The following is a 14005-nucleotide window of genomic DNA, read 5'->3' as shown; positions in this document are numbered from 1 at the left end:
TATGGAAGAACATTGCAAGCGATATACACTCCTGGAAATTGAAATAAGAACACCGTGAATTCATTGTCCCAGGAAGGGGAAACTTTATTGACACATTCCTGGGGTCAGATACATCACATGATCACACTGACAGAACCACAGGCACATAGACACAGGCAACAGAGCATGCACAATGTCGGCACTAGTACAGTGTATATCCACCTTTCGCAGCAATGCAGGCTGCTATTCTCCCATGGAGACGATCGTAGAGATGCTGGATGTAGTCCTGTGGAACGGCTTGCCATGCCATTTCCACCTGGCGCCTCAGTTGGACCAGCGTTCGTGCTGGACGTGCAGACCGCGTGAGACGACGCTTCATCCAGTCCCAAACATGCTCAATGGGGGACAGATCCGGAGATCTTGCTGGCCAGGGTAGTTGACTTACACCTTCTAGAGCACGTTGGGTGGCACGGGATACATGCGGACGTGCATTGTCCTGTTGGAACAGCAAGTTCCCTTGCCGGTCTAGGAATGGTAGAACGATGGGTTCGATGACGGTTTGGATGTACCGTGCACTATTCAGTGTCCCCTCGACGATCACCAGTGGTGTACGGCCAGTGTAGGAGATCGCTCCCCACACCATGATGCCGGGTGTTGGCCCTGTGTGCCTCGATCGTATGCAGTCCTGATTGTGGCGCTCACCTGCACGGCGCCAAACACGCATACGACCATCATTGGCACCAAGGCAGAAGCGACTCTCATCGCTGAAGACGACACGTCTCCATTCGTCCCTCCATTCACGCCTGTCGCGACACCACTGGAGGCGGGCTGCACGATGTTGGGGCGTGAGCGGAAGACGGCCTAACGGTGTGCGGGACCGTAGCCCAGCTTCATGGAGACGGTTGCGAATGGTCCTCGCCGATACCCCAGGAGCAACAGTGTCCCTAATTTGCTGGGAAATGGCGGTGCGGTCCCCTACGGCACTGCGTAGGATCCTACGGTCTTGGCATGCATCCGTGCGTCGCTGCGGTTCGGTCCCAGGTCGACGGGCACGTGCACCTTCCGCCGACCACTGGCGACAACATCGATGTACTGTGGAGACCTCACGCCCCACGTGTTGAGCAATTCGGCGGTACGTCCACCCGGCCTCCCGCATGCCCACTATACGCCCTCGCTCAAAGTCCGTCAACTGCACATACGGTTCACGTCCAGGCTGTCGCGGCATGCTACCAGTGTTAAAGACTGCGATGGAGCTCCGTATGCCACGGCAAACTGGCTGACACTGACGGCGGCGGTGCACAAATGCTGCGCAGCTAGCGCCATTCGACGGCCAACACCGCGGTTCCTGGTGTGTCCGCTGTGCCGTGCGTGTGATCATTGCTTGTACAGCCCTCTCGCAGTGTCCGGAGCAAGTATGGTGGGTCTGACACACCGGTGTCAATGTGTTCTTTTTTCCATTTCCAGGAGTGTATATAGAAGGTGCAACTCTCATGGAGGCAGATACCGACTGTTAGAATCGACATGTAACATGTGTCAAAGCAAGCAACTTTTCCAATATGACATGAAACAAACATCTTGTGTTATGTTAATATAAAGAAATAATAATAATTGTGTCAATTTGATATATTCAAAAACAGACACAGCTTTTACAATATAGGAGTTATTTTTTATTACTTCCACACAGTACAGCGACATAATTATAAAACTCCAAACAATGAGTTCATTTACATTTGTAATAAGCTTCTTTACTCCATACATATAATGAAAACCACACAGATGTCTCATCAAGCAATCTCCATTTAAATGCAATGTTTCAAATTTTTTAAAAATTAATCAGGGGCTTGGCAGGTGGATCGGTGAAAGTCACTGGATCAGTTTATAATGTTGAAACTAATAAAACATTCAGAGAAGAAGCAAGACTGCAAATACGATCACTGCTCACTTCAACCACAGCAATTAAAGCTGTACTATTAGGCTGCTGCCTAACTGCATCCTCAAAAATCATTACACACTATTGTAATTGAATCCAGCTGTAATCATATTTACAGTATTGTTTCACCTCTGAATGTGTTATTACTTTTGACAATAAAAACTGATGCACATACCTTCAAGCAATTCACACAAGAAGAGAACAGAAACTTTTGAAATATGGTGATACAAAAGAATGCTGAACAGTAGATGGGTAGATCATATAACTAATGAAGAGGTATTGAATAGAACTTGGGAGAAAAGAAATTGTGGTACAACTTGACTAAGAGAAGATATCAGTAGATAGGACACATACTGAGATGTCAAGGAATCATCAGTTTAGTACTGGAGGGAAGTGTATGTGGGGTGGGGGTGGAGAACTGGGAGGGGTGTGTAAACATTGTAGAGGAAGACCGAAAGATGAATACAGTAAGTAGATTCAGGAGGATATAGGTTGTAGTAGTTATTCAGAGACGAATAAGGAGTTCATCAGGATCTCACATGGCACCAGCATTTCGAGTCCAAGGGCAAGCAGAAAAGCTACCAGTGGAAACATCCCCACCTCCTCCACAAAAGAAATCCAAAGCTGTTCACACAAGTTCTGGTAAGGTCATAATAACCTCCTCCTGTCACTGCAGGAGCCCTCTGCTCATTGGGTTCCTAAAGTATGGAATCAAAATCAATCTGCAACATTATGAAGACACTTTGCAGAAACTGCGACACATCATAACGTCAAAACACCAGGAATGCTGTTGGACAGGACCATCCTGTTGCATGATAACGGCCACACCTAAAATGCCAATCGAACAAAGGCTACGGTTCAGCAATGTCATTGGGAAACACTTAACACTAAAACACCCTCCATACAAGACGGATCATTCACTGTGTGATTTTCACATCTTCCGTAACCTGAAGAAAGACATGTATGGACATCGATTTCAGTCGGACGACGAAATGCAGAGTAGGTGCAGTTGTGGATCAGTCAGCGACCGACGATGATTTACAAAAGATAAACTGATCAACTTGCCTCCCAGTGGGATAAATGTCTTAACGCATGTTGTGATTACTTTTCAATGGAACCATTCTATGGTCCCACTGTGGAGGGTGTTGGGTTTTCACCATTTGATTACCCCCCCCCCCCCCCCCCAGCGAGAGGTGGAAGAGAAGGAAAAATAGTAGGAGAATATGAGGACAAGAGGAAAAGAATGAAAGAGAAAGTTGCTTGGAGACTGGAAAGTTTCAAACTGATTATACACTGAAGCGCCAAAGAAACTGGTATATCAAATATAGATATATGTAAACAGGCAGAAAACGGCGCCACGGTCAGCAATGCCTACATAAAACAAGTGTCTCGCACAGTTGTTAGATCAGTTACTGCTGCTACAATGGCAGGTTTTCAAGATTTAAGTGAGTTTGAGCATGGTGTTATAGTCAGCACATGAGCGATGGAACACAGCACCTTCGAAGTAGTGATGAAGTGGGGATTTTCCCATACCACCATTCACGAGTGTACCATGAATATCAGGAATCTTGTAAAACATCAAATCTCCAACATCGCTACAAGCAGATAAAGATCCTGCAAGAACGCGACCAATGACAACTGAAGAGATCATTCAACGTGACAGAAATGCAACCCTTCCGCAAATTGTTGCAGATTTGAATACTGGGCCATCAACAAATGTCAGCATGCAAACAATCCAACAAAACATCATCAATATGGGTTTTCAGAGCTGAACGCTCACTCGTGTACACCTAATGCCTGCACGACACAAATCTTTACACCTCACCTGGGCCCATCAACACCGACATTAGACTGTTGATGAATGGAAACATGTTGCCTGGTCGGATGAGTATCATTTCAAATTGTATCGAGCAGATGGGCGTGTATGGGTAAGGAGACAACCTCATGAATGCATGGACCCTGCATGTCAGCAGGGGACTGTTCAAGATGGTGGAGACAGTAATGATGTGGGGTGTGTGCAGATGGAGTGCTATGGGACCCCTGATACATCTACATACGACTGACAGGTGACAGGTATGTAAGCATCCTGTCTGATCACCTGCATCCATTCAAATCCACTGTGCATTCTGACGGACTTGGGTAATTCCATCATGACAATGCAACACACATCCAGAATGGCTATCAGGTGGCTCCAGGAACACTCTTCTGGGTTTAAAAACTTCCGCTTGCCACCAAACTCCAAAGACATGAACATTACCGTGCATATCTGGGATGCCTTGCAAGGTGCTGCTCAGAAGAGATCTCCACTCCCCCCTACTCTCATGGATTTATGGACATACCTGCAAGATTCACAGTGTCAATTCCCTCCAGTACTACCGTATTTATTCGAATCTAAGCCGCACTTGAATCTAAGCTGCACCTGAAAAATGAGACTCGAAATCAAGGAAAACAAATTTTCCGGAATCTAAGCCGCACCTGAAATTTGAGACTCGAAATTCAAGGGGAGATAAAAGTTTTAGGCCGCACCTCCAAATCGAAACAAAGTTGGTCCACTGTAATATGAGACACAATTTAGGTTGAATGAATGACGATACAGCTACAGTAGCTTGGTTCGAATCGTAAGCTTAGCAGTTAAGCTTTACCAGGTAGCCATTGCTATGCATCAGGCACTCCGTCTGTATTTATACTGGTACCCTTCCTTTTTCACGTGGTTCGTCTGGTTTGAATTGATTGCTTATTTTACTTTGATCTGATAAGTGCCATTCTCTTTGTTATAGGTGTCTACGTCACTCTAAGCTGAAAATGCTTTATTGTACTGTGTAATGCATTGTTTGTCTCATTCTGATAATGAGTGTTTACGGCCTGTCGCCGCTCGCAGCATGGCTTGCTTTTGAGCGCGCTACCGCCACTTTAAAAAAAAAAAAAGAAAGGAATCGTCTCATTAGTGGAACAATGGCAAAAGACTGCTATTTGTTGTTACTTACACTGCTGCTTTCTTTGATAATGATCAACAAGAACCAAATAATAGACTGCGTATGATACATGTTCTGAACGAGAGTTAAGCGAAAATTTTTCTCCATTTGAAAATCTCTGCAGACGCCTCTTTAGTACTTTACATTCTGCACAGAAATTAGAGTCATCTTAGATTTAAAAATCTAGTCAATTGCTATGCTTTATTTCTGACTGTATCACTATTACGCATAGGAATAATACGAATATAAACATGACATGATATGTATATTCTTCCGCGTTTGCTGTTGTCTCACTCTTGTTTCATAGTTTATTAGGCAGACAGGATTTAAATGAGATAGCAGCAAACACGAAACAATACATAGCAAAATGTTTATATTTGTATTATTCTTATGGTGAAGAGAATACTGCATGTGATTCACAATTCATAAAAGTTCCTATTAGCAACCATCTCTTGCCACAGGTAGGAAAAAATTCAGAACGTAGAGTTGGCCATATTGACAAACATCCCAAACAGTCTGGTCAGTCGGATTTTTGTAGTACATTGAAATGCTGCTACATTCGAAGATGAACAATATGGAATTTGTATTTACTTCATTCGATAATGTATGAAAACGCAGTGGTCGAAACTCGGGGCGGAGAAAAAAATCTCGTCTTCCACCTTTTTTTAATTTATTTACTGACGCAGAGGTTTTGGCGCCAGTATTTATCTTTGTGCCTGCAAAGCATGCCTGTGTAGCGCTACGTATATTTGACGGCAGAAATTAGTTGTGGCGGCCCCTACCAACATTTTTCAGAACTTCTGCTTACTTTGCACTCGATTCTAAGCCGCAGGCGGTTTTTTGGATTTCAAAAACCGGAAAAAATTGCGGCTTCGATTCGAGTAAATACGGTACTTCAGACATTAGTCAAGCTCATGCCACGTCATGTTGCAGCACCACTTCTTGCTCGCATGGGGGCCTACACGATATTAGGGAGGTATACCAGTTTCTTTGGCTCTTCAGTATATACTGGTAAGACAGTTGTTTGAAAGCAGATTTAAACTGTTAGACAATTCCATGATCAAATGTGGACTCTGACTTAATTTACTGTTTATGAAATTTAGATTAAAACTGAAGAATTTGCAGAAAGTTAGATAATTATGGAGATGGAACTAAGATAAGTTGAAAGAACCAGAGGTTGTGGAGAGTTCAAAACAGAACATTAAACAACAATTGTCTAAAACAGAGGAATGGAATACAACAGAAGAGGAATGAGTAGCTTTGGGAGATGAAAAAGTGATGACTGCAGAGGATCAAATGGGTAAAAAGACAAGGCTTAGTACAAATCTTTCGATATCACAGGAGATATTGAAGAAAACAGAAAAAATAAAAATGCACCAAATGTAGCAGGCAAAAAGGAATAAAAACATCTAAAAAATGAGACTGTCAGGAAGTGAAAAATGGCTAATCAGGAATGACTAGAGGACAAATATAAGTATACAGAACCATGTGTAACTAGGAGAGATATAGACACCACCTACATGAAAATCAAAGTGACGTCTGGAGAAAAGAAAAGCAGTGCATCAATATCAAGAGCTCAAATGGAAAACTAGTTCTAAGCAATGAAGGTAAAGTTGAAAAGTGGATGAAATACATAAAAGGAAATGATCTCTATGGCAATATTACAGAAAGGGAAGAGAAGTTGATGAAAATGAGATAGGACATATGATATAGCAAGCAGAATTTGACGGAGCATTGAAAGACTTAGGCTGATAAAACACTGCTGAAGTAAACAACATTCCATCAGAACTCATATACTTGGGAGAGCCAATCATTGTGAATGGGGCAATTTCAACACCAAGTCATTTTCAAACACTTATACATAAGCATCATGCAATATGTCATATGTGATGTGCAATACAATCAAAGTCATTCCATATGTGAAGCCATATGTGAAATAAAACATCTACATCATAAACTAAGAGTGAAAACTCCACCCTACAACTGTATAACTGTACCATACTGTGTATTAACTGCAACTCTTATACAGCTCTAGGATGATGTTTTATCTTACATGGATTATTTCATGTATGGCTTCACATATGAATGACTTTTTGACTGCATGCAACACAAGTACAATGACCTACATAATGCTTATGTATAAGTGCTTGAAAATTACTTAATGTTGAAATGACCCAATTGCACAACAAATAAAGGATATTATTGTACAGCCTACTACGGGTGTTTTCTTTTACATGCTATGAGTTGGGAAATACCCCCCAGACTTCAAGAATAATGTAATAATTCTAATTCCAAAAAGAAGGGCCTGACACACGTGAATATTATGGACTATCAGTATAAATGTTATGGTTACAAAATACTGACACAAACAGTCTAAGGAACAGTAGGACTACTGGCAGAGGCTGACCTCATGGAAGATCAGTGTGCGTTCCAGAGAAATGTAGGAAACTGCAAGGCAATGTTAAGACAAAAGGTTTGGGAAAGGCAAACCTACATTTGTAGCATTTGCAGACATAGAGAAAGCTTTTAACAATGTTGATTGGGATGTATTTATTGAGATTCTGAAGGTAGTGTCGGTAAAATGAAGTGAGCGAAAGGTTATACACTACTTGTAAAGAAACCAGAGGTGTAACGAAACCAGAGGCAGGCATAAGAGTTGAAGGGCATGCAAGGGAAGATGTGATTTGGAAGGACTGAGACAGGGTTGTAGCCTAACCCCATGTAATTTAATCTGAACACAGAACAAGCAGTAAATGCAGCCAACAAAAAATTTGCATAAGGTATTAAAATTCAGGGAGCAGAAATAAAAACCGTGAGGTTTGCAGATGGTATTGTAATTCTGTAAGAGGCAGCAAAGGACTTGGGAGTGCAATGAATGGAATGGGCAATGTCTTGGAAGGATAATGTAACATGAGCTTTAACAAAACCAAAACAAGTGTAAGGGGATAATGTCAAATTATATCAGGTGATGCTGAGGGCATTAGATTAGGTAATGAGACACTAAAAATAGTATATAAATTTTGCTATTTGGTTGGTAAAGTAACTGATGATAGCTGAAATATAGAGGACATAAAAAGTAGACTGGTTATGGCAAGAAAATCATTTCTGAAGAAGAGAAATTTGGTAACATGGAATATAAATTTGTGTTAGGAAGGATTCCGAAGGCATTTGTATGGAGTGCAGCACTGTACGAAAGCAGGACATGATTGCTAAGCAGTCTGGACAAGACGATAATAGAAACTTTTGAACTGTGATGCTAGAGGAGAATGCTGAAAACAAGAACTAATGAGGAAGTACCGAACAGAATTGAGAAGGAAAGAAATTTGTGGTACAATTTGACTAAAAGAAGATATCAGATGATATGACACATTCTGAGTCTGAGACATGAAGGAATCATGTCTCTGGAGGAAAGAGAGAGAGAGAGGGGGGGGGGGGGGAAGGGGGGGTTTAAGTTAAAGCAGACAAAGAGATGGTAAACGCAGGTTCAAACGGATGCAGGTTGCAGAAGTTATTCCAATATAAGGAAGCTCATAAAGGATACAGCAGTTTGGAGCTCTGCATCTAAGTTAGTAGAAATTCAAGTGTCAACAAGAAGATCAATGTGTGAAGCATACAACAACTTCCTCCATCATACCTTAGCAAAAGGTTGCAGAAGTTATTCCAATATAAGGAAGCTCATAAAGGCTACAGCAGTTTGGAGCTCTGCATCTAAGTTAGTAGAAATTCAAGTGTCAACAAGAAGATCAATGTGTGAAGCGTAGAACAACTTCCTCCATCATACCTTAGCAAAAGATCTTGCCAAGAATCCAAGAAGACTCTGGTCATACGTAAAATCACCAAGCGAGCCAAAGGTTTCTACCCATCGACAAATCTGTAGTGGCAACAGAAGACAGCAAATGAAAACTGAAGTATTAAACTTCACGTTTAAGAAATCATTCACATAGGAGGATTGTACAAACATATCGCTGTTTAACAGTCATACACACTTCCACACAGTGGACATAGAAATTTGCATCTGTGGCATAGAGAAGAAACTGAGAGGCTCAGAAACAAATAAGTAACCAGGTCCAGATGGAGTCCCAATTTAGTTTTACCCAATCTCTGCGGCTTTTATCGCGAACCTCTTGCCCAGCGAAAAGTCCCAAACAACTGGAAAAAAACGCAACCGCGTCCTGTATATAAGAAAGGTAAATGACTGGCCCAGATAATTTAATACCAATATCCTTAACGCTGGTTTGCTGCAGAATTCTTGAACACATTCCGAGTTTGAATATAAGAAATTTCCTTGAGACACAAAAGCTTCTGTCCACAAATCAGCAGAGATTTAGAAAGCATTGCTCCTGTGAAAGTCAGCTTGCCCTTATCTTACGTGATATCCTATGAACCATGGATTGAGGATACCAGGCAAATTTCATATCCCTAGATTTCCAGACAGCATTTCACATGATGGCCCCACTGCAGACTGCTGACTAAGGTCTGATCACATGGTATACGTTCTCAGATATTAAAGAGGCTAGAAGACTTTTTAAGTAATAGAACCCAGTATGTTGTCCTTGATGGTAAGCGTTAATCAGAGACAAGGGTACTGCCAGGAGTGCCCCACGGAATTGTGATAGGACTGCTTTATTTCTCTACACACATAAATGAACTGACTGACAGGACGAGCAATTTATAGCAGTTTGTTGATGTCACTGTGGTATATGGGCAGGCGTCGTCCTTAGGTGACAGTAGAAGTATACAAGAGGACTTAGACAAAATTTCCAGTTAGTGTAATGAACAGCAGCTTGTTCTAAATGTAGAAAAATCTAGGTTAATGAAGATGAGTAGTAAAAACAATCTTGTAATGTTCGAGTACAGCATTTGTAGTGTGCAGCTTGACACAATCACACCAATTAAGTATCTAGATGCAACATTGCAACCCAATAGGAAATAGGGTGGGCACATCAGATTGGTAGTGGGGAGGGCGAATGCTCAACTTTGCTTTATTGGAAGTATTTTGGGAAAGTGTAGTTCATCTATAAAAGAGACGGCATATAGGACGCTAGTGCAACCCACCCAATCTTAAGTACTGTTTATGGGTTTGGGAACCCTGCCACATCGGATTAAAGGAAGTTGTCAAAGTAATTCGCAGGTGGGCTGCTAGATTTGTTACCAGTAGCTTCAAACAACATGCAGATATTACAGACACACTTCGTAAAAAATGGGAACACCTAGAGCGAAGCTGACATTCGTTTCACAAGGCACTATCACAGAAATTTAGAGAACTGGCATTTGAGGCCAACTGCAGAAAGATTCTACTGCCACCAACGTAAGGACCATGAAGATATGATGCGACAAATTAGGACACGTACAGAGACTTTTAGACAGTCGTTTTTCCCTTGCTCTATTTGTGGGACAAACAGTAAAGGAAATGAGTATTAGATGGTTCATGGTATCCTCCACCATGCATCATATGGGAGTTTGTGGAGTACGTAGATGTACATATATACTGCATTCTTCATAAGAATAAACCTGACGTAACATTACATCGTGTAAAGTTCTGTGTTTGTGGAATCTCTCATTGGATTTCATTTCATATGGAGAGGAAGGCAAGCTGTCTTTGAGTGTATTCACGTACATAACAAGGATATATTTTATGCTGTGTGTTACATGTACATCTAATCAGCAATAATATGGGATAACAGCTTTACAAGCGCATTTAACTTGGACAGCACTGCCTGTCAGCTGGTCCATCTAACCTGCGGTAAAGTGAACAGTTACAGTTAAGATATAAAACAGATTAGTAGAGAAACAATATAGCTTCAAATGTCATTTAATTTTTAAATAGAATTAAATAATATCTGGAAAAACTTTGGTAATTCACTTTTTAGGAGACCAGATGGAAAACAACTCACTCTCATTCTTTGCTAATATGGTATTGAAATTAAAAATAAGACTGATGAAAATGCCTAAATTAAATACTGGATAATTTTTCTGTGTGAATCACCTTAAAGTTAAATGTTGAAGCCACTGAAAGTAAGTCTGTCATCTGGTAATCTCTGATCTCCTTCCATATCTGAATACAAGGAAAACATTTCAGTACTGTAACTGTCATCTGCTATGTTGATAATGAGGCATCAACAATGGAAACCACAAAGTAATCCAAGTGTCACATTTTCTCCTCTTCTTTTATGACATGCTGTTCAGCATCCCATCAGTGCTTGGCAGTGAAGTGTGACAAAGCTTTGTGCATTAGTTCTAGTATAACTGCCAACTTAAAATATCTTGTTGTATCATAACCTTGCTCCAGAACAATTCTACTGTGTTTAGACTGGAGTGGTATGGAAGCAACCGTAAAAATGCAGCATTTGTACAGACTCCCTGACGCCATGAAAATCATCATTTTCCATGTTTTTACAATGCTTATCACACTCGTTCATGTGAGACCACATCTGTGGAATAAAACAATGGACAAAGTGCAAATAAGGAATAGCAGATTTTTTATTTTTGTCCCAAAAATTTGATCTGTAATACTTTCTCGATTTAAATACACTTAACAATCTTTTACACAAAAAAATGATAACTAAGAATTTATATCCATAATGAAAACTGGAATCTTGCATGCGATATATAATTAGAAACAATAAGACATGTAATTTTCATAAAATAATGTGCGTTAGCTAGCATATATTTGATGAATTTGATATTTAAATTATGTTTGAACTGGATGAAGAAAACTGTAAAAAAATAAAAGAACAGAGGGATATTTGAACTCATGATCCATAGACCACCTGACTATCATCTTCCAATGCTACCTACTATGATACGTCTCTAGATAACAGAAGTGCCTTAACTTTATCAAACACAGTTGCTCGGAAAAGTTCAAAGCTGATTTTCTCTGTAAACTTGTGAAAACATTAAGAACAACCCGTTTCTCACCATTTTTAACAGTGTTCCATGTACTTGTTTCAATACAAGCAGGAAGCAGTGTCAGCCACTCTTCCAGTATCTATTCAGTTCAAGAATCAAACCACAAAGTTTTTACAGACTGCAACCATACACGATTTTTGAAATAAAAATTTCATCACTAAAGATGGCACACATTAAAATATCTCTAAGTTTCATGTACAGTAACACAGTAATAATGTATCTAATCCTCAAGTAGGATCTACTTCCAATAGAGTAATAACACCAGTACATATGTTCGCATCAAGTTTATTCTTATGATGAATGAAGTATAGTAATCAGGCTTCTGACTGGAGACCACAACAACAAACAACTTAAGGAGTGCACTATTTCAACCTGCTATGATACTTATTGACTGTGGTTCAAATACTATCAGTGCAGCGCAGAGGTGCTGTAAAAAAAGTGTTTGTGAAGGCTGTACGCAGAACTGTAGCTGGGAGGGACGGGGGGGGGGGGGGGAGGGGGGGGGCGGCGCATTCCGTGATTGGTTCCTACTGGTGCTAGGAACATGAGATGAAAAGTTTTTAGTATAGCCCGGACCAGCAGCCACTTGTATAGCCATCCGAGCACCTATATTACTGTAGCTGTGTTACAGTATATTAGGCATAGTCTGAACAACTGGAGCTGGCACCCAAACAAATTGTGCAAACTTAAATACTTGTGTAAAAGATGTTAATTTGGCTGAAATTAATGCTCAGCTAATGGCACCATTTTTAAGTGCACTGTTCAAAGTTTACATGTAAATACATGAAAAAAAGCACATTTCTTTGGGACCTTTTGAAGCATGCCACTTTTATCCTCTAAACTTGTATGAATAATTTCAAACTTTGCACTAAAGCAGACAAATGGATGAAGTCAAAATGAAATTTTTCTTAGCCAATAATCTTTATCCATTGTTTGGATACAAAGGTTTATAGTCAGGTAAATGTAATGTGTAAAAATCACTGTTACGGTAACTGAATGTGTGGAAAAGGTTTAAAGTGATTCAAATAAGTAAAAAATGTATTCTTGCAATAAAATTGAAAACTTGTTTTCAAAAATCTAGTGTCTTTTGGATTTCACAGGCAAAAAAACAAGTTCTTTGTGAGATTTTTATTCACTCCTCTTGTATGTTTCAAACTTGTGCAAATAATTTCAAATTTTGTAAGAAGATAGATAAAACATATAATTAATGGTCGTCCAGTTGTTTTGTAAAAGCTTTATATGCTGCCAACAAATAAGCAACATGATTCATAAGACAAGGACCAATTATGGATCTGCTGTCACACCAGTCAACACAAATCTACAACAGTTGCCAGTCTATGGTGTTCTAATGTCAAGATTATGGTAGAGTAAAAGTTGGGGACCAAAATGTAAAATTCTCCCATCATAATACAAAAATGGCCAATATGCCATGGGCTGAGTTATGGATGATTAAGAATTCACTTTATCTGACAGCTTAAAGGACATTTAAACCAAAACCTCTTACATTCACACTTTTTTATGAGTTAACCTATTTCCCCAGTGCAGTGTGCTCTCTTAGGTGTAAGGTGTTGACACACCTGTATCTTGCAATTTATATGCTTAAGTCCTAGATCCTGTGCCCAAACTTCATAAGATTCACCAGCCACAGTAAACAATATTATATATCACATGGTTGAAGAGCATACATGTAACAGCTAAAAAAAAGTTGAAAAGGGGGGGGGGGATAAGATTCCTGGAGTGGATTAGTTCCTGGTAGTTCCTGGGGGGGGGGGGGGGGGGGGGATGTCATCATGTATCATATTACTTTATTTGACACATTGCATTAAATTACATGACAGGGGTATTAATACTAACAAGTAAAAATGTTCAAGTACATCAAGAAATTTTGATTTACATGTCTTGGAAGCTGCCAGATAAGTCAAATAGCTGGTTCTTTTTGACATACCTAACTCTGACCAGAAGAGATTCATCTTTTTATGATGTGAGCATTTTTCATTCTGGTTACACTGATGAGTGAACATTCAAATACTTAGTAAGATAAACAATTGTCATATCTCCTCTCAGAAATGTGATGCAACAGTAATGTATAGTCGTGATTACTTGATTATATGTGCATTCGGGGGTTTGTTCTGCAATCTTTGAGATAATTTCATTACTTTCAAAGAGTAAATACAGAATGCAGTTTTATGACAAATATGGGATATGCTGCCAAATA

At 40.1% G+C, this 14005-nt stretch overlaps 1 protein-coding gene across 3 annotated transcripts in view; it reads right to left on the bottom strand.

Moving 5' to 3' along the window:
- The window catches only part of LOC126236473 (cleavage and polyadenylation specificity factor subunit 1), a 328004-nt gene that overhangs the window by 282436 nt on the left and 31563 nt on the right, over positions 1-14005 (bottom strand). The window contains exon 1 of one of the 3 annotated variants that reach the window (XM_049945807.1): positions 10868-11149. The exons of the other annotated variants lie outside the window; for them this stretch is intronic. The gene's annotated coding sequence lies outside the window, so the exon portion shown is untranslated. Of the gene's footprint in view, positions 1-10867; positions 11150-14005 lie in introns of those variants that run through there. 3 annotated transcript variants of the gene reach the window in all.

Source organism: Schistocerca nitens, chromosome 2 (assembly GCF_023898315.1).
Source record: "Schistocerca nitens isolate TAMUIC-IGC-003100 chromosome 2, iqSchNite1.1, whole genome shotgun sequence".
Classification (NCBI taxonomy): domain Eukaryota; kingdom Metazoa; phylum Arthropoda; class Insecta; order Orthoptera; family Acrididae; genus Schistocerca; species Schistocerca nitens.
The sequence above is the reverse complement of the archived record's forward strand: the minus strand, read 5'-3'. Positions and strand labels throughout refer to the sequence as shown.